General features: G+C 45.6%; 1 protein-coding gene across 4 annotated transcripts in view; it reads right to left on the minus strand.

Moving 5' to 3' along the window:
- LOC111747736 (transmembrane protein 132B) overlaps positions 1-8831 on the minus strand; it is a 446856-nt gene extending 438025 nt beyond the window's left edge. For 3 of the 4 annotated variants that reach the window (XR_010318544.1, XM_064272050.1, XM_064272048.1), the window contains exon 1: positions 6464-8831. The gene's annotated coding sequence lies outside the window, so the exon portion shown is untranslated. The remainder of the gene's footprint in view (positions 1-6463) is intronic. The other variant, XM_064272049.1, reaches the window with a different exon arrangement.
- Between the last annotated feature and the right edge of the window lie 9670 nt (positions 8832-18501).

An 18501-nucleotide genomic window follows, 5' to 3' on the forward strand; every position in this document is an offset into this window, starting at 1 on the left:
CAGGGATCACAATAGAGGGTCCCAGACAGAGCTAGAGAAAAACGTAGAACAAAATTCTAACTCACAAAAAAAGACCAGACTTACTGGCCTGACAGAGACTGGAGAAACCCTGAGAGTATGGCCCCCGGACACCCTTTTAGCTCAGTAATGAAGTCACTCCTGAGGTTCACCCTTCAGCCAAAGATTAGACAGGCCCAAAAAACAAAACAAGACTAAATGGGCACACCAGCCCAGGGGCAAGGACTAGAAGGCAGGAGGGGACAGGAAAGCTGGTAATCGGGAACCCAAGGCTGAGAAGGGACACTGTTGATGTGTCATGGGGTTGGTAACCAATGTCATAAAACAGTATGTGTACTAATTGTTTAATGAGAAACTAGTTTGCTCTGTAAATCTTCATCTAAAGTACAAAAAAAATTTTTTTTCACTAAAAAAAAAAGTTCTGCCCTCAAACCAGCTGCCTCCCTGGTGTGGATATACCATAGTTAACTACCGGGAACTGTTTAACTTCTTCCACCTTATTGAACTTGAACAGGACGTAACACCACCTTAGGACCAGCCCTGGAACTGCAGACACAGAATCTGATTGCCTGGGAAAACAGGGGCCACTGAACGCACTCGAATTGCCGTCATGAAAATTCATGTGTGTTAAAGATGCTAAAGTGTTGAGCTCTGTGACAGCCCCTGGGTGGCCCTAACACCTGTTCTGGGGCGGGGGAGGGGGGCACCGAGTTTATGAAATGCAGCAGTTAAAGTCCCCCTAGGTATAGGATCCTTGGAACCACACCATCTAAATTTCATTACTATCATCTTCTTGACATTTACAAATTCATAATGTATAATGAACTAACCTGAAGTGGGAATCTTTTATTAATTGCATAAATCAGAGCGTGTATGTGAAAAATGAACAAATAAAACAAACAAGGTTGAGTTTGGAGACCTCAAATAAACTGGCTACGGCAGGAGCCTTCACACACGTAACTCTTTGGGATTTGAGGACCAGGCCAAGGGCTAAGATGGCTCCCAGAGAGGCCAGTGGTTGTCCCTCTTCATGCGTGAGCTGCCAAGGCATGTTGAGACCTCCAACCAAGACTGTGTCTGACGCAGATTCCAGGAACACCAGTGAGTCTCTGAGTTGGACATGCCTGTGTGCCCTGAATCCCCAAGAGACATCGGGATACTTGGGGGCACTCAAGGACATGCAATTCCCCAGGAATGAGCGAGGCGCCTCTTAGAAAATAACTGAAATGACCATCATTTTGTGAAGTCCCTACCGTGTGCAAGGCGCTGCCTATGAATTACTTCACCTAGTCCTACCTATGAGGGAGGTATGCCTGACCCACCCCACTCTGCAAATGAGGAAAAGGAGGCCCAGAGAGGTTAAGTAACTGGCTTGAGATCACACAGCTCACATGTGACAGAGTCAGGATTCAAACTCCACTCACTCTCTTTCCACTCCCAACTAGAAAGGCTCCCCCTAACTAGGATGGACAGAACAAAACTCACCTTCCAGCCTGTTATGGATTGAATTATGTCCCCCCAAAATACGTGTTGTAAATCCTAACCTCTAGACCTGTGGTTGGAAACCCTGGTGGCATAGTGGTTAAGTACTACGGCTGCTAACCAAGAGGTCAGCAGTTTGAATCCACCAGGAGCTCCTTGGAAACTCTATCAGGCAGTTCTACTCTATCCTACAGGGTCGCTATGTGTCGGAATTGACTGGACGGCAGTGGGGTAGATCTGTGGTTATAATCCCATTTGGGAATGGGTTGCCTTTGTTATGTTAATGGGGCAGGATTAGTGTAGACCGTGTCTTGAGTCAATCTCTTTTGAGATATACCAAAAACAGAACAAAACCCAGTGCTGTCAAGTCAATTCTGACTCATAGCAACCCTGTAGGACAGAGTAGAACTGCCCCATAGAGCTTCCAAGGAGGGCCTAGCGGATTTGAACTGCCGACCCTTTGGTTAGCAGCCGTAGCACTTAACCACTATGCCACCAGGGTTTCAAAAGAGATTAAACAAGCCAGCAGAAGGAGAGATGGAATAAGAGAGATGCCAAGACACGTGGAGATCTCCAAGGAATCGGGAAGCAGAAGCTAAAGACATAAGGGCCTTCCCCCAGAGCCAACAGAGAGAGAGCCTTCCCCTGGAGCTGGACTTCTAGCCTCCTGGACTATGAGGGAATACATTTCTGTTTGTCAAAGCCACCCATTTGTGGTATTTAGTTATATAGGGTTAGATAACTAAGACACACCCCTAGCTGTGGGTGTTTAGCACAATGCTGGCCGTGGGCTGACCCTGAGGTCAGAGCTCCTTGGCCACTGCTACCCACAAGAGCCCCACCATCCCCTGGGGCCACCCTGGACTGAGCTAGAAGCCCTCTCCCTGTTGAAGCGAGGCCTAATTTCCAGGGCTCTTTGAGAAAGCTCATGTAGCTAAAAGGAGAGGCTGTAAACACTAAATATAACCGCTTGAAGCGGTGCTGTCAGCTCCTTGCAGAACGCAGGTCCTGATTATACAACCAGGCTGCCTGGGGACGGAAGACTTGTGCCTGTTCAGGTTTTTCCAAAAAAAAAAAATGAGAAAAATGAAAAACGGATAAAGAAAGTTAACACTGTCCTCTTCCGATTCTATTCATTCACTCCTTGGACAGATTATTACTGAGCCCCTACTGTGAGCCAGGCACTGTTGTAGTCACCGGGATGTGACAAAGAATCCAACAGACAAGCTCTCTGCCCTGGTGAAGCTGCCATGCTCGTGGGGCAGATACACAATAAACAAAAGAAAATAAGTAAACTGTACAGCAGGTCAGTTTGGGGTGTTGAGAAACTTTCAGAGATGGGTAGCGGTGACGGTTGCAAGATACGGTGAATGTAATTACCGCTACTGAGTTGTTCCCTTAAAAGTGGTTAAAACTCAACTGGACTAAACCAAAAGCAAAGAAGTTTCCTGAATAAACTGAACACTTCAAAGGCCAGCATAGCAGGGGCAGGGGTCTGGGGACCATGGTTTCAGGGGACATCTAAGTCAATTGGCATAATAAAATCCATTAAGAAAACATTCTGCATCCCACTTTGGAGAGTGGCATCTGGGGTCTTAAATGCTAGCAAGCAGCCATCTAAGATGCATCAATTGGTCCCAACCCACCGGGAGCAAAGGAGAATGAAGAACATCAAAGACACAAGGTAATTATGAGCCCAACAGGCAGAAAGGGCCACATAAACCAGAGACTACATCAGCCTGAGACCAGAAGAACTAGATGGTGCCCGGCTACAACCAATGACTGCCCTGACAGGGAACACAACAGAGAACCCCTGAGGGGACAGGAGAGCAGTGGGATGCAGACCTCAAATTCTCCTAAAAAGACCAGACTTAATGGTCTGACTGAGACTAGAAGGACCCTGGAGGTCCCCAGACCTTCTGTTAGCCCAAGACAAGAACCATTCCGAAAGCCAACTCTTCAGACAGGGATTGGCCTGGACTATGGGATAGAAAATGATAGTGGTGAGGAGTGAGCTTCTCGGCTCAAGTAGACACATGAGACTATGTGGGCAGCTCTCGTCTGGATGGGACATGAGAGGGCAGAGGGGGTCAGAAGCTGGCTGAATGGACACAAAAATAGAGAGTGGAGAGAAGGAGTGTGCCGTCTCGTTAGGGGGAGAGCAACTAGGGGTACATAAAAAAAAAGGAGTACATAGCAAGCCGTATGTAAATTTTTGTATGAGAGACTGACTTGATTTGTAAACTTTCACTTAAAGCACAATAAAAAAAACGGTTAAAATAGAAAAAATTTTGTTATATATATTTATATAAAACCATAATAAAATATTTTTAAAAGCTGAGAAAATATATATGGCAGGTCAGATGAAAATAAGTGCAAAGAAAAGAAGTAAAACAAGCAAAGAAAGTGTTTTAGACTGGAAGGGGATGTTTTAACAAGGGAGGGACCCAAGAAAGCCTTCACCGAAGAGGTAACATTTGAGCAAAGACTTAAACATGGTGAAGAATAAACCCTTCAGGCAGTGTAACAGAAAGTATAAGCCCTGAAGTGGGACCCTGCCACCATTAAAAAGGCACACACAGAGACCCAGAGCCAGGTGTTTGCAGCCACTGTGGCCAGAAGAAGATAGGGCCCAGCAACCAGAAAACAAAAGCTGTAGCTTCCAACAAATAGATGTGGTTGGGCTGGCAGGGGTAGGAAAACAGCTTCTGATGGGGGAAAAGAGTGAGGGATGGGATGAGAGACGATTCATTCATTCATTCATTCATTCTTTGGTAGGCAGAAGTCCAACACGGCCACAAGATTCACACCCCCTGGTGTGAATGGGGCTGTGATATGACGGCTTTCATGCCTGTGATCAGGTTCTGTTATAGGGCAGAGTGGACCTTAATGGAGATTATCCTAGGCAAGCCCTTAATAGGAGCCCTGGTGGTGCTGTGTTAAAGCACTTATCTGCTAACCAAAAGACAGGCAGTTCAAACCCACCAGCCACTCTGTGGGAGAAAGACGTGGCAGTCTGCTTCCATAAATATTTACAGCCTTGGAAACCCTATAGGGCAGTTCTACTCTGTTCCATAGGGTCGCTATGAACCGGAATCAACTTGATGAAAGTGGGTTTGTAAGCCCTTAAAAGAGAAGGAGCTCTTTCTGAAGTGAGATTCGAAACACGAAGGATTCAACAAGAGATACTTCATTGCTGGCTTTGGGGGTGGAGGTCGCATGAGAAGGAATGTGGTTGGCCTCTGGGAGCTAAGAGTGGCCCCTGGCTGATAGCCAGAAAGGAAACAGGGGTGTCAGTCCCACCTCCCCAGAAACTGGGTACTGCCACAACGACAACAGCTTGAAAGAGGACCCTGGGCTCTAGGTGCGAAGGCAGCCTGGCCTTGATTTTGGCCTTGTCAGACCCTGAGCAGGGAACCCAACCCCGCCGTGCTGAGCTTCCGACCTACAGAACCGTTAGCTAACAAATGGGGGCCGTTTTAAGCCTCTATGTGGGCCAGACACCTGTTGGTGCAGTGGTTAAGAGCTATGGCTGCTAACCGAAAGGTCAGCAGTTTGAATCCACCAGCCTCTCCTTGGAAACCCTATGGGGCAGTTCTACTCTGTTCTATAGGGTTGCTATGAGTTGGAATCGACTCGATGGCAAATGGTTTGGTTTTTTGTTTGTTTGTTTAAGTGTGGGGGAATGTGTTACGCAGCAATGGAAAACTGAGACATGTTCATTAAATACTGTTGAGTACCTACTATGTGCTAGGCCTGTTAGGTGCAAGAGTCACAGCCACAGGCAGGACAAATAAGGTCCCTGACTCTATACAGCTTATGTAGGGGAAAAGACAACAGTCACCGAAACAAAAATTACCGAGGTAACAGCAGATAAAGGTAATGCTGATCCCTGAAGGACGGGCCCCAGGAGCCAGCCAGGACCACAGACTGAGCTGTGATGGCCACTTCTCCAGCCAGCAAGGCCCAAGCCAGCAAACCAACCCCAATGGGCAGAACTTCTAGCCAAATGACCTTCCAAAGCCCCATGTGATTTGGTCTGGCCCCCTTCTGACCTCATCTCCTACCACCGTCTCTCTCACTCCTTGCGCTGTAGCCACCTGGTCTTCCTTCTCTTCCTCGAACACAGTTTGTTCCCACCACAGGGCCTTTGCACTGGCTATTCCCTGTGCCTTGTACGCCCTTCCCCAGATGGTCACAAGCCGGCTTCTTCTCATCTCTCAGGTTTTTCCTCATACGTCACCTCCTTAGAGAAACCTTTGCTCCCACCCATCCAAAGAAGCTCTTCCCACACGTTTGTCCGTTTATCCACTGCGTTTTAGTCACTTTGTAGCATGCATCATTCTCATAAATTACTTGATGTATTAATCTCCTTGTTGGTGGCTTCTCCCCTCCACCAGACTATAAGCTCCAGTACTGTGGCAGCCTGGCACGTGGTAGACGCTTCATAAATAACCGTTGACTGAATGATTGGAAAATTCCTCTGATCAGTCAGCGGTTGTTTTTATTTCTTCCAAGGATGGAAAAAAGGCAGTGAAAAAGGAATAATTCACAGAAAAATAAAAATCCTAAGCCAAAGCAAGACAGCCATTTGCATAATAACAAGCATCTGATTTTTAATATAATTCCACCTCCAAAGTGAAGTGTTAACTATTCAAATGTAGCCAGGCCCCATGAAAGGGCTCAAATAAACGCGAAGCTGCAGTCAGAAGGGTGGAAATCAAAACCCTCCAGGGGCTGCTTCCCCTCCATCACAGAACAATCTCCATTTCTGCCAGTTGGAACTTGCCAGTTATTCCAGGCACTATTTGCTCTCTAATCCAACACCCACTCCCAACTTCTTTCTCCCTTGCCTCCTCACTTTATAAGGGGCAGGAAAGTGAATACTCATTTTCCCAGGCTCTCCTGAAGGCCAATACAATGATGTGGAAGAGGGAGACAATCTGGGAATGCCTTTGCCTACCTAAAAAAGGAACAGCCCCTATACCTTCTTCCAGCTTGAGATGTGGTTGTGATGGCTGGAGTCGCAGCAGTCATCCTGTAACCAAGAGAAGGCCAAAAAAATCACAGAGATTTTATTTTGGGCTTTACATCATTGAGCAGCTTTACCATCACCCATAGATAACAAACTCTAGAATTATTGATATATGAAAGAAATAAATCCTTATTAAGCCATGATAGCGAGATTTTCTGTTATTTACAAGAAAAAATAAAATTCTTATTGATAAACCAGCTGTGTGGGTCCAGACAGCTCCACATAAGTGAACACAAGTTTGTCTTTTGCCACAGCAGTTTTACACCCATGACCTCACTCTGCCATCAAAACCCTCCTGAGAGCTTGGACGGGCATGCTTTTGATTCTCACTTTGTCAGATAAAAAGACTGGGACTCAGAAAAGGGAAGTGATTTGCCAAGCACCACACAGCTGTGATGAAGCTTTAGACTCAGAACTAAAACCTGGACTTCCAAATTCCAGGTCCAATGCATAGAAAGACAAGGATCCATAATATAAAATAAGATCCCTGTGGAACCTAAAAAGAAAACCTTCAGAGTAAACCCCTGCCTTATATATAGCTTCAGGCCAAGAGACAACTGTTGAAACCCATTTAGAATCCCTGGAGCCAAGTGGTCTAGTGTCAAAATAGCGTGTGGTTACAGTAATGCTATCTGTCAACCAGAAGGAATTCCAGAGTAACTCAGAGCCCTTATTTACATTCCTTGAACACAAAAAAGGAGATGCACGTTCCACAGAAATATTTCTGAAAATTCTCCTTTCTTCCACAATCCACTTGCTTCACACATCACATCTCCTCTCATTTCTCCAAACTCTCCCAGATCTCTCCTCCCAGTCTGCCATGCCTTTCTTCCTGCTCTATTGTCAATTGATTGACAGCTCCAAATCCATGCTTCTTTGCCACGCTTGTGATACCGGAGCCGGACCCTATAAATGCTGCTCCTTTGCCAGCTTTGACAACAGAGGGCACTGGATTGACAGCACACAGCTACAGAGGCAGGAAAATGCTTCCCTCCTGGGGTTCAGTTCTCCTTTTTCACCCAGAGCAGGAGTCTGGCAACACTCTCAGGCCACGCTCCCCCTACTCACAGCCATTTCCAGAATAACTCTGGCCGCTACCTCAGGCTACCCTCCAACACTCTCCCCACACAGCGGCCACTTATACAGTCCCTCCAGCCACACCCTCAGGCTGCTCTCCCCTCCCAGCCAGCAGCTTTACAGGCCAGCTCTGGTTGCACATCAGGCCGCCAGGCCTAGAGAGCAGCTCTGGGCCTCAGCCCCTCCAGCAACAGCAGCCAGCAGCCCTCACCTGCAACAAGTTTCTTCACTACCAGGGGCTGGGGCTGCATGCTCGTGCAGTTGCTCTGCCCACTTCAAAAAAAAAGTCTGAATCTCAGCCTTGGGGCACAGTGGGGGCTCTTCCAGGTCTGTAGTTCTTGTCCACTCTCCCGCAGCCCAGAGACACCAGCTACTTTTTGTACCTGCTGCTTCTGGACCCCTTAGGGTCCTCTTTTACCCCTATAGGAAGTTAACCATCTAACCAGAGTCAAGGCAGATGGCAAACCCCAAATGAGTCTGGGGGACCCAAAGAGAGGCTTCTGTGCCGGCTTGCTAGGCAGAGCTCTGGAAAGGCATCAGGACCCCCAGATGGAATCTAATGTGAAACTTTCAGGCACAACAGATCCCCTAGCTTGCCTCGCAGAGACTCCCAGGGTCCTTTATGGCAGAAAAATGGTAGAGTACCGCTGTATTCCACACTCCCATGGAATGGCCAGAGGTAGCCATGGGGGTCTCTGGGCTTGGAGGGGCCCGAGAAGCTAGGAGTGAGACATGCCTCCATGGGACCTACAAGGCCTGGGAACCCGGGACCAGTGATACCTGTGTGGATGGGGACTCAGTGTCCAAGAAGCTCCAGACGTCTGGCTTCCACATAGCCCCCTGGAATCCTAATACAATCCTGGGCCACAGGTCAAAGTGTCCCCAGGTTGACTGCAGTTTCACAGGGAGATAGGGGCTCAAAATAAAATCCATTTGAGTGGTAGAGAAGGCAAGGGCATTACTGCGGTAGACACCTGTCCCGTGAGCCCCCCACCCTGCCTATATTCTGGGAATTCCCCACTGTATGGGTCTTCATAAGAAATAGCACCTGCTCCCCTAAGAGATGCCAAGTGATTACTTAAAAGTGATAATAGTGATAGCTAAAACTTAGAATGCACGTACTCAGTTACAAACACTCTGCGACGTGCTTCGCCTGTAAAAATATCGTCATATAATTCACACAACAACCCTAGGCAGCACACAGGCACAATTTAAAAAAAAAAAACTCGTTGCCATCGAGTCGATTCCAACTCATAGCAACCCTATAAGACAGAGTAGAACTGCCCCATGGGGTTTCCAAGGTTGTAATCTTTACAGAAGCAGATTGCTACACCTTTCTTCCATGGAGCGGCTGGTGGATTCAAACTCCCAACCTTTCAGTTAGCAGTTGAGCACTTAACCACTGCACCACCAAAGCTCCTTCAGGCACAATTACTAACCCCATTTTACAGGTGAGTAAACTGAAATTAGGTAAATTGCCCAAGGTCACACAAATAATACATGGCAGAGCCTGGGTTTGAACCCAGGCAGTCTGGCTTCAAAGTCCTTGCCTCCTCTTAGGGGTTGAATTGTGCCCCCCCAAAAGATACGAGGAAGTTCTAATGCCTGTACCTGTGAATGTGACCTTGTTTGGAAATACGATTTTTTCTTCTGGCATCGGTTAAGGTGAGTCCTAATCCTAATCCCTACTGAGTGGTGTCTTATAAAAGGAGAGAACAGACGCAGAAAAATCACCCACGGGGGAAGACAACACGTGAGCATCTGTCTACAAGCCAAGAAACTCCAAGGAAGGATCTTCCCTGAGCACAGACAGAGAGGGCATGTCTGCTGACACCCTGAATTCTGACTTCTGGCCTCCAGAGCCGAAAGACAATAAATTTCTCTTCTTTAAGACCGCTCACTTTGTAAAAGAGCTGAACAGAAAATTTCAAAGGGCTGCTCGAGCAGACAAAGTGAAGTATTATAATGGCATGTGCAAAGACCTGGAGTTAGAAAACCAAAACAGAAGAACACGCTCAGCATTTCTCAAGCTGAAAAAACTGAAGAAAAAATCCAACCCTCACGTTGCAATATTGAAGTATTCCATGGGCAAAATACTGAATGATGCAGGAAGCATCGAAAAAAGATAGAAGAAATATAGTCATTGTACCAAAAAGAATTGGTTGACGTTCAGTCATTTCAGGAGGTAGCATACGATCAAGAAGAATGATCAGAAGAACACGTGGAACCAGGGATATCATTGCTGATGTCAGACGGAGCCTGGCTGAAAACAGAGAATACCAGATAGGTGTTTACCTGTGTTTTATGAACTATGCTAAGGCATTTGACTGTGTGGATCCTAACAAATTACAGATAACATTGCAAAAAATGGGAAATCCAAAATACTTAACTTTGCATATGTACATAGATCAAGAAGCACTTGTTTGAACAGAACAATGTGTGCGTCAGGGTTGCATCCTTTCGATATATTTATTCAATCTGTATGCTGAGCAAATAATCTCAGAAGCTGGGCTATATGAAGAAGAATGAATGTGGCATAAGGATTAGAGGAAGACTCATTAGAGGAAGACACAACCTCGCTTGCTGAAAGTGAAGAGGACTTGAAGCACTTACTGATGATGATCAAAGACCACCGCCTTCAGCAGGGATTACACCTCAACATAAAGAAAGTAAAAATCCTCACAACTGGACCCATAAGCCACGTCATGATAAATGGAGAAAAGTTTGAAGTTGCCAAGGATTCCATTTTACTTGGATCCACAATCAACACCCATGGAAGCAGCAGTCATGAAATCAGATGACGCTTTGCACTGGGGCAAATCTATTACAAAAGACCTCTTTAAAGTGTTGAAGAGCAAAGATGTCACTTTAAGGACTAAGGTGCACTTGATCCAAACCAAGGTGTTTTCAATTGCCTCAAATGCATAAAGCTGAGCAACGAATAAGGAAGACCAAAGAAGAATTGACGCCTTTGAGTTATGATGTTGGCGAAGAATGGCGAATATACCATGGACTGCCAAAAGAACTGAACAAATCTGTCTTGGAAGACGTACAGCCAGGATGGAATGCTCCTTAGAAGTGAGGATGGTGTGACTTCATCTCATGTACTTTGTACATGTTATCAGGAAAGACCATTCCCTGGAGAAGGCTATCATGCTTGGTAAAGCAGACGGTCAGCGAAAAAGAGGAAGACCCCCAATGAGACGGATTGACACAATGGCTGCAACAATGGGCTCAAGCGTAACAGTGATCGTGAGGATGGCACAGGACTCAGCAGTGTTTCATTCTTTTGTGCACAGGGTTGCTGTGAGTCAGAACCAACTCGATGACACCTAACAACAACAACTTTGTGGTACTTTGTTACAGCAGCCCTAGGAGACTAAGCCACCTGCCCTCCAACGAGAGCGTGATCATGGGACAGAGCTGGGCCAGTCAGCAGTGCCTCCTGACTCTGAATTGGGAGCTCCTGGCCTGAAGACGCAGGGACGGGGAGAAGCTATGCTAGCAGCAGCATCTGGGGAGCAGGGCAGTGGGACGTTTGGCTCTGATGCCCACCAGGGTTCATGGTCAGCAGCAGCGGCGGCGACAACTTCATGATTTTGGCTGAGATTCCCTCTGTCTGGATATCCTCATTTAACCATTTCTCTAATATATTTTTGCAGCTTCTCAGCAACTCTTCAAGCTCCCCAGCATTGTTTTAACAAATCCCTTTCAGCCTGGTGATAGAAACAATGCCGGAGATCATATGATAGAATTTTGCAAGACCAATGACTTCTTCATTGCAAATATCTTTTTTCATCAAGTTAAACAGCGATTGTACACATGGATCTCACCAGATGGAATACACAGAAATCAAATCAACTACCTCTATGCAAAGAGACGATGGAAAAGGTCAATATCATCGGTCAGAACAAGGCCAGGGGCCGACTGCAAAACAGACTATCAATTGCTTATACGCAAGTTCAAGTTGAAACTGAAGAAAATTAGAACAAGTGAACAAGAGCCAAAATACAGCCTTGTGAATATCCCACCTGAATTTAGAGACCATCTCAAGAATAGATCTGACACGTTGAACACTAATGACTGAAGACCAGACGAGTTGTGGAATGACATCAAGCACATTATACATGAAGAAAGCAAGAGGTCATTAAAAAGACAGGAAAAAAAGAAAAAGCCTAAAATGAATATCAGAAGAGACTCAAACTTGCTGTAGAACATGGAGTAGCTACAGCAAAAGGAAGAAATGATGAAGTAAAAGAACTGAAGAGAAGATTTCAAAGGGCAGCTCGAGAAGACAATGTAAAGTATTATAATGACATGTGCAAAGAGCTGGAGATAGAAAACCAAAAGGGAAGAACATGCTTGGCATTTCTCAAGTTGAAAGAACTGAAGAAAAAATGCAAGCCTCAAGTTGCAATACTGAAGGATTCTATGGGGAAAATACCAGACAACACAGGAAGCATCAAAAGAAGATGGAAGGAATACACAGTCATTATACCAAAAAGAATTGATCCACATTCAACCATTCCAAGAGGTAGCATATGATCAGGAACCGATGGTACTGAAGGAAGAAGTCCAAGCTGCACTGAAGGCATTGGTGAAAAACAAGACTCCAGAAATTGACAGAATATCAATTGAGATGTTTCAACAAACAGATGCAGCGCTGAAAGTGCTCACTTGCCTATGCCAAGAAATCAGGTACCTGGCCAACTAACTGGAAGAGATACATATCTATACCTATTCCCAAGAAAGGTGATCCAACTGAATGTGGAAATTATTGAACAATACCATTAACATCACATGCAAGTAAAATTTTGCTGAAGATCATTCAAAAGCGGCTGCAACAGTATATCAACAGGGAACTTCCAGAAATTCAGGCTGGATTCAGAATAGGACATGGAACCAGAGATATCATTACTGATGTCAGATGGATCCTGGCTGAAAGCAGAGAATATCAGAAAGATGTTTACCTGTGTTTTATTGACTATGCAAAGGTATTCGACTGTGTGGATCCTAACAAATTATGGATAACATTGCGAACAATGGTAATTCTGGAACACTTAACTGTGCTCATGAGGAACATGTACATAGATCAAACAGAACAAGGGGAAAGGAGACTACATGGTTTAAAGTTAGGAAAGGTGTGCATCAGGGTTGTATCCTCTCACCATACCTATTCAATCTGTATCTAAGCAAATAATCCGAGAAGCTGGACCGTATGAAGAAGGACGGGGCATCAGGATTGGAGGAAGACTCATTAACGACCTGCCTTATGCAGATGACACAACCTTCCTTGCTGAAAATGAAGAGGGCTTGAAGCACTTACTGATGAAGATCAAAGACTACAGCCTTCAGTATGGAGTACACCTCAACATAAAGAAAACAAAAATCCTGACAACTGGACCAATAAGCAACAACCATGAAGAATGAGAGAAAAGACTGAGGTTGTCAAGAATTTCATTTTACTTGGATCCACAATCAACACCCATGGAAGCAGCAGTCAAGAAATCAAAAGACGTGTTGGACTGGGCAAATCTGCTGCAAAGGACCAAGGGGCGCCTGCCCCAAGCCGTGGTATCTTCAATCTCCTCCTATGCATGTGAAAGCTGGACAATGAATAAGGAAGACCGAAGAAGAACCGACGCCTTTGAATTGTGGTGCTGGCGAAGAATATCGAATATACCATGGACTGCCAAAAGAACAAACGAATCTGTCTTAGAAGAAGTACCACCAGAACGCTCCTTAGAAGCAAGAATGCTGAGACTACATCTTACAGACTTCGGACATGTTATCAAGAAGGATCAGTCCCTGCAGAAGGACATCATGCTTGGTAAAGTACAGGGTCAGTGGAAAAGAGGAAGACCCTCAACGAGATGGATTGACACAGTGGCTGCAACAATGGGCTCAAGCTTAGAATGATTGTGAGCATGGCGCAGGACCGGGCAGTGTTTTGTTCTCTAGTATACGGGGTCGCTATGAGTTGGAAGCGACTCAACAGCACCTAACAACTACAACAACAACTTCAGCTTAAATCATCTGGAGCCAATCCTTTTTTGCTCACGTAAAGGTACCCTGACAGCTCTGTCCAGTTGTGCAATGGTTAAGAGCTCAGCTGTTAACCGAAAGATCGGAGGTTCAAATCTACCAGCTGCTTTGTGGAAGAAAAGACCAGATCTGCTCCCATAAAGATCACAGCCTAGGAAACCTTATGCGGCAGCTCTACCCTGTCATACAGGGTCACTATGAGTTGGAATCAACTTGACAGCACACAACACAACCCTGTTTGACGCACACTGGGTCTGTAGGCTGAGCTCTGGAATGGTGCACTTACTATAAGCCCCCTTGGGCCCTGAGCTGCTTTGAGAGGGCACCGGCCTTTGCTGCATCCCTCTCAGAGATAGAGGGATCCAGATAAACCCATCTGTCCGGGTGCCAGGACTGCAGGCAGATCGTGTGGCTGTGACCAGGTACCTCAATCTGCTCCAAATGAAGTTTTATCACATTTCATCATTATTAAGAATCAGCTCTGTGTCATTAGCACACCAGGCTGTCAACCCAAATCCATCACACCATCTGGAAGGGGCTCACACTGACAGCACAGAGCCCAGATGGATGCTGTGAGGAGAGCTGGGAGTGGGGATGAGCTGGAGGGAGAGACAGACAGACAGCGTGAGACAGACAGAAATAATGAATGAATTAAAAAAGAGAAACAAGAGAGGCAGTAAGAGAGAGAAAGACAGAATGAGTGAAAAGTAGAAACAGAGACGGAGATATGGAGAGACAGAGAGACAGACAGACCCAGAGACAGACAGACAGGGTGAGAGACAAACAGAATGAATGAAAAAATGAAACAGAGAGACAGAGAGATAGCAAGATAATGGGGGAAAGAGAGAGACAAAGACTGTGAGACAGAAAGGCAGAGAGACAGAGAAAGGACATAGAGAAAGAGATAGAGAGGGGGAGACAGAGATAAACAGAGACATACTTGAAAGAGACAGAGTGAGAGACAGAAAGAAAGAGAGAAAGAAAGAAAGAGACAGAGATACAGAAAGTGAGTGAGAGGAAAATAAAGGCAGAGACTGAAAAAGATAAGCAGAGAGGGACACAGTCAGGGAGACCCGAGGCATGGGGAAGCAGAGAGACAGAAAATGTGAGGACACACAGGCAGGAGCTTCACAGAGAGGCCTCGGCTGGTTCCTCTCTCTGAGGAATGGCAAATTCTCCCTTGAAGGGAGAGCCAAGCAGCCACCTCCATGGGAGCGGCCATCTTGCCACGTGTGAGGAGAGCTGGCCAGAAGGTGATGCCAAAACAGAGGAAAGCAGAACCCTCGGCGAGATGGAGGAGAGCACTAAAGACATTGTGTGAGGTCCCGGATCCATGTTAGAGATCCACTCTTGGACTTTCCAGATGCTTTCACCAATAAAGTCTTTTGTTTTCCTTAAGGCCAGGTAAGTTAGGTTTCTGTCACTTACACTCCAGAGAAGCTGACTAACATCCTTTGTCAAGCCAGCCTCTTTGGGCTCCACAAATGAACATTTTAGTTGATGGAATCCTGTCAAAACAGTGCCACAGATCAGATATTCTGGACAGGGGACCTCAGCCTGTCCCCAGGGTGCTTCATCCCCTCAGCCATCGTGGCTGGGTTGATGACAGCCACACGAGAAAGCACTGTGATCTAGTTCCAGGTCAGCTTTTAGAAAGTTGCCTTCATATTCCTGCCTCTAAAATACAGTCAGGAGTCCCTGGGTGGTGCGAACAATTAAGTGCTTGACTACTAACCAAAAGGCTTGTGGTTTAAATCCACTCAGAGGTACCTTGGAAGAAAGGCCTGTCAATCTACCTCTAAAAGATCACAGCTATTGAAAACCCTGTGGAGCAGTTCTACTTACTGACACACATGGGGTCACCATGAGCCAAGTCGGTGGCAACTGACTTTTTAAAAAAAAATACATTCAGATATCAGACACTGAGTTCTGTTAAGGGCGATTGAAAAATTCAAGAATGGAGATGATGGAACAACAAAATTAAGTGGAGATGATGGACACTGAAGTGTACAAGACTTCTGAATTGGCAAAAGTTTTGTTGTTACATATTTACAACAATAAAAAAGATACATTCAGATATTAACAATTAAATGCGTCAAAAGCAAGGCCATGTTTACCTCAACGATAGCCTCCTGTTGGATAAAATGAGTACTGTAATTATATTTGTCTTTTTTTAAATACATCTTTCCTCTGAGACTCAATAAATCAGCGTGATTTAAGTCAGGAATATGGATTCTGGAGTCAACCCGCCTGGGTTTGAGCCCGGCTCCAGTGCTTCCTAGCTGTGTGACCTGGGGCAAGTCACCCAAACCTTGTGTCTTGATCTGTAAACAAGGGGAAGTAATAGCTCCCACCTCGGGGAGCTGATGTAAAGAGCAAATGAGCTGTTGTGCCTAGAACAGTGCCTGCCACGTATAACTGTTAGCTATGTTCACTATCTAGAATATTTTTAGCACAGTCCTCAAATATTTCCATTTTTCCTAAGAACCTTTGTGGGAAAGAAAAGCCTGCTTTCCATGTGTATTTAGTACTGCTATAACAGAAATACCACAAGTGGATGGCTTTAACAAAGAGAAATTTATAGGGCATCAACTCCAGGGGAAGGCTTTCTCTCTCTGTCAGCCTTCTCATCAATCTTCCCCTAGACTAGGAGCTTCTCCGCGGAGGGACTCCGGGTCCAAAAGACACACTCTGCTCCGGGCACTGCTTTCTTGCTGGTATGAGGCCCGCCACTCCTCTCTGCTCACTTCTTTCTATACCAAGAGATTGCCTAAAGACACGTTCCAACTTTGTAGATTGAGTCCTGCCTCACTAACACAACTGCCACGCATCCTCCCTCATTAACATCATAGAGGCAGGATTTACAAAATACAGGAAAATCACACAATACCAGGAATCATGGCCCACCCAAACTGATACACACATTTCTGGGGGGACATAATTCAGTCCATGACACTGTGCCTTAGGTGGAGCCAGGGAGCTGACCAAGGGGCCAGCTACCACCTTCAGTTTGTCTTCTTCCAAAAGAAAAATACGCCAGCAGAGACAACATTCCATAGCCCAATTTGAGTCTCTTGTTACATAATGCTAATTGCTGGCTTTGTGTTCCATTTGGCAACTTGTTAAAGTAATTGAACAAAATATAACTAATGACCAATTATAATGAAGTTCATAATTAGGTCCTTGAAATACTTGATATGGAAGATATTTCAGATGCTTTTTAAAAAACTGTACTCAAGTGAGGTTAGGCAGATTCAGAAGCTGGAGAAAGCTATGAGTTGTTTCTCTGGTTCAAAATGAGCAAAGTCCCCTCAAAATCATTATCCAAGTGACCGCTCTGACATCACAGGGCTGATTACTGAGTTGAGTGAGATCCTGGATGTGAAGTGCCTAACTTGAGGCCTGGCACAAAGTAGGTGAACAAGAAGTATTAGTTCTCTTCCCTCCTATCAGAATTCCTGGGTGGTGCAAAGATTAACACGCTCAGCTGCTAACTGAGAGGTTGGAGGTTTGAGTCCACCTGGAACATCTCAGAAGAAAAGCCTGGAGATCTACTTCAGAAAAATCAGCCACTGAAAACCATATGGAACACAGTTCTCCTCTGACACACAATGGGTCACCATAAGTCAGGGTCTACTTGACCTCAATTGGTTTGGTTTGGTTGGTGTTATGGATTGAACTGTGCCCCCCAAAAATGTGCATCAGCTTGGCTAGGCTATGATTCCCAGCATTGAGTGCTTGTCCACCATTTTTTGATCTGATGTAATTATCCTATGTGCTATAAATCCTAACCCCTATGACGTTAATGAGGCTGGATTAGAGGCAGTTATGTTAATGAGGCTAGAGTCAATCTACAAGATTAGGTTGTATTTTGAGTCAATCTCTTTTGAGATATAAAAGAGAGAAGCAAGCAAAGAGAGAGGGGGACCTCCTACCACCAAGAATGAAGAGCCGGGAGTGGGGTGCATCCTTTTGACCCATGGTCCTTCTGCTGAGAAATTCCTAGACCCAGGGGAAGATTGATGACGAGGACCTTCCCCTACAGCCAACAGAGAGAGAAAGTGTTCCCTTACAGCTGGCGCCCTGAATTCAGACTTCCAGAGTCCTAAACTGGGAAAATAAATTTCTCTTTGTTAAAGCCATCCACATGTGTGTTTGTTATAGCAGCACTAGATAACTAAGACAGTTGGTCTCTCCCATTGGGCAGGAAGCTCAGCAAGGGTGGGATGCATTCATTCATTCCTTATTCTGTGTATTCTATGAGACCTTGCCCAGGGGCCTGGCACACAGTAGGTCCTTCGAAAGTGTAGCTAAAGAAGAGAACTGAATCTGTTTCTTCCCGAAGACCTTCTTCCTCCTCAGTTCAGAATTAATGACAAGTGGAGAGACAAGAACCACAGTCCCTCAAACGCAGATGTGCCAGGCTGTGGTGGACTCTGTGGGCCAGGACCCAAAAGCCTTCTTACTTCCATGGTGAACAATCCCAATACCTAAACGGTAACTTCCAGCTGCTAATAGAAACGTTGGCGGTTCGAATCCAGCAAGCGGCTCCACGGGAGAAAAGACCTGGAGATCGGCTGCCATTAAGATTACAGCCTTGGAAACCCTATGGGGCAGTTCTACTCTGTCCTATAGGGTTGCAATGAGTAAGAATTGTCTTTATGGCACAAAACAATGACAAATAATAACTTTAACGGTGGAGAACTCTGCAGACACCGCCTTCTCCCTGTGATCAAAATTAGCATCACCAGTAATGGTAACTAATAAACAGCATGTGGCTCCCGATATCATGCACCAGAAAAATGACTCCCATCACCTCCGTGTGGACCTGCCCAAAGGTCCTA

This window comes from Loxodonta africana, chromosome 19, assembly GCF_030014295.1.
Source record: "Loxodonta africana isolate mLoxAfr1 chromosome 19, mLoxAfr1.hap2, whole genome shotgun sequence".
NCBI lineage: Eukaryota > Metazoa > Chordata > Mammalia > Proboscidea > Elephantidae > Loxodonta > Loxodonta africana.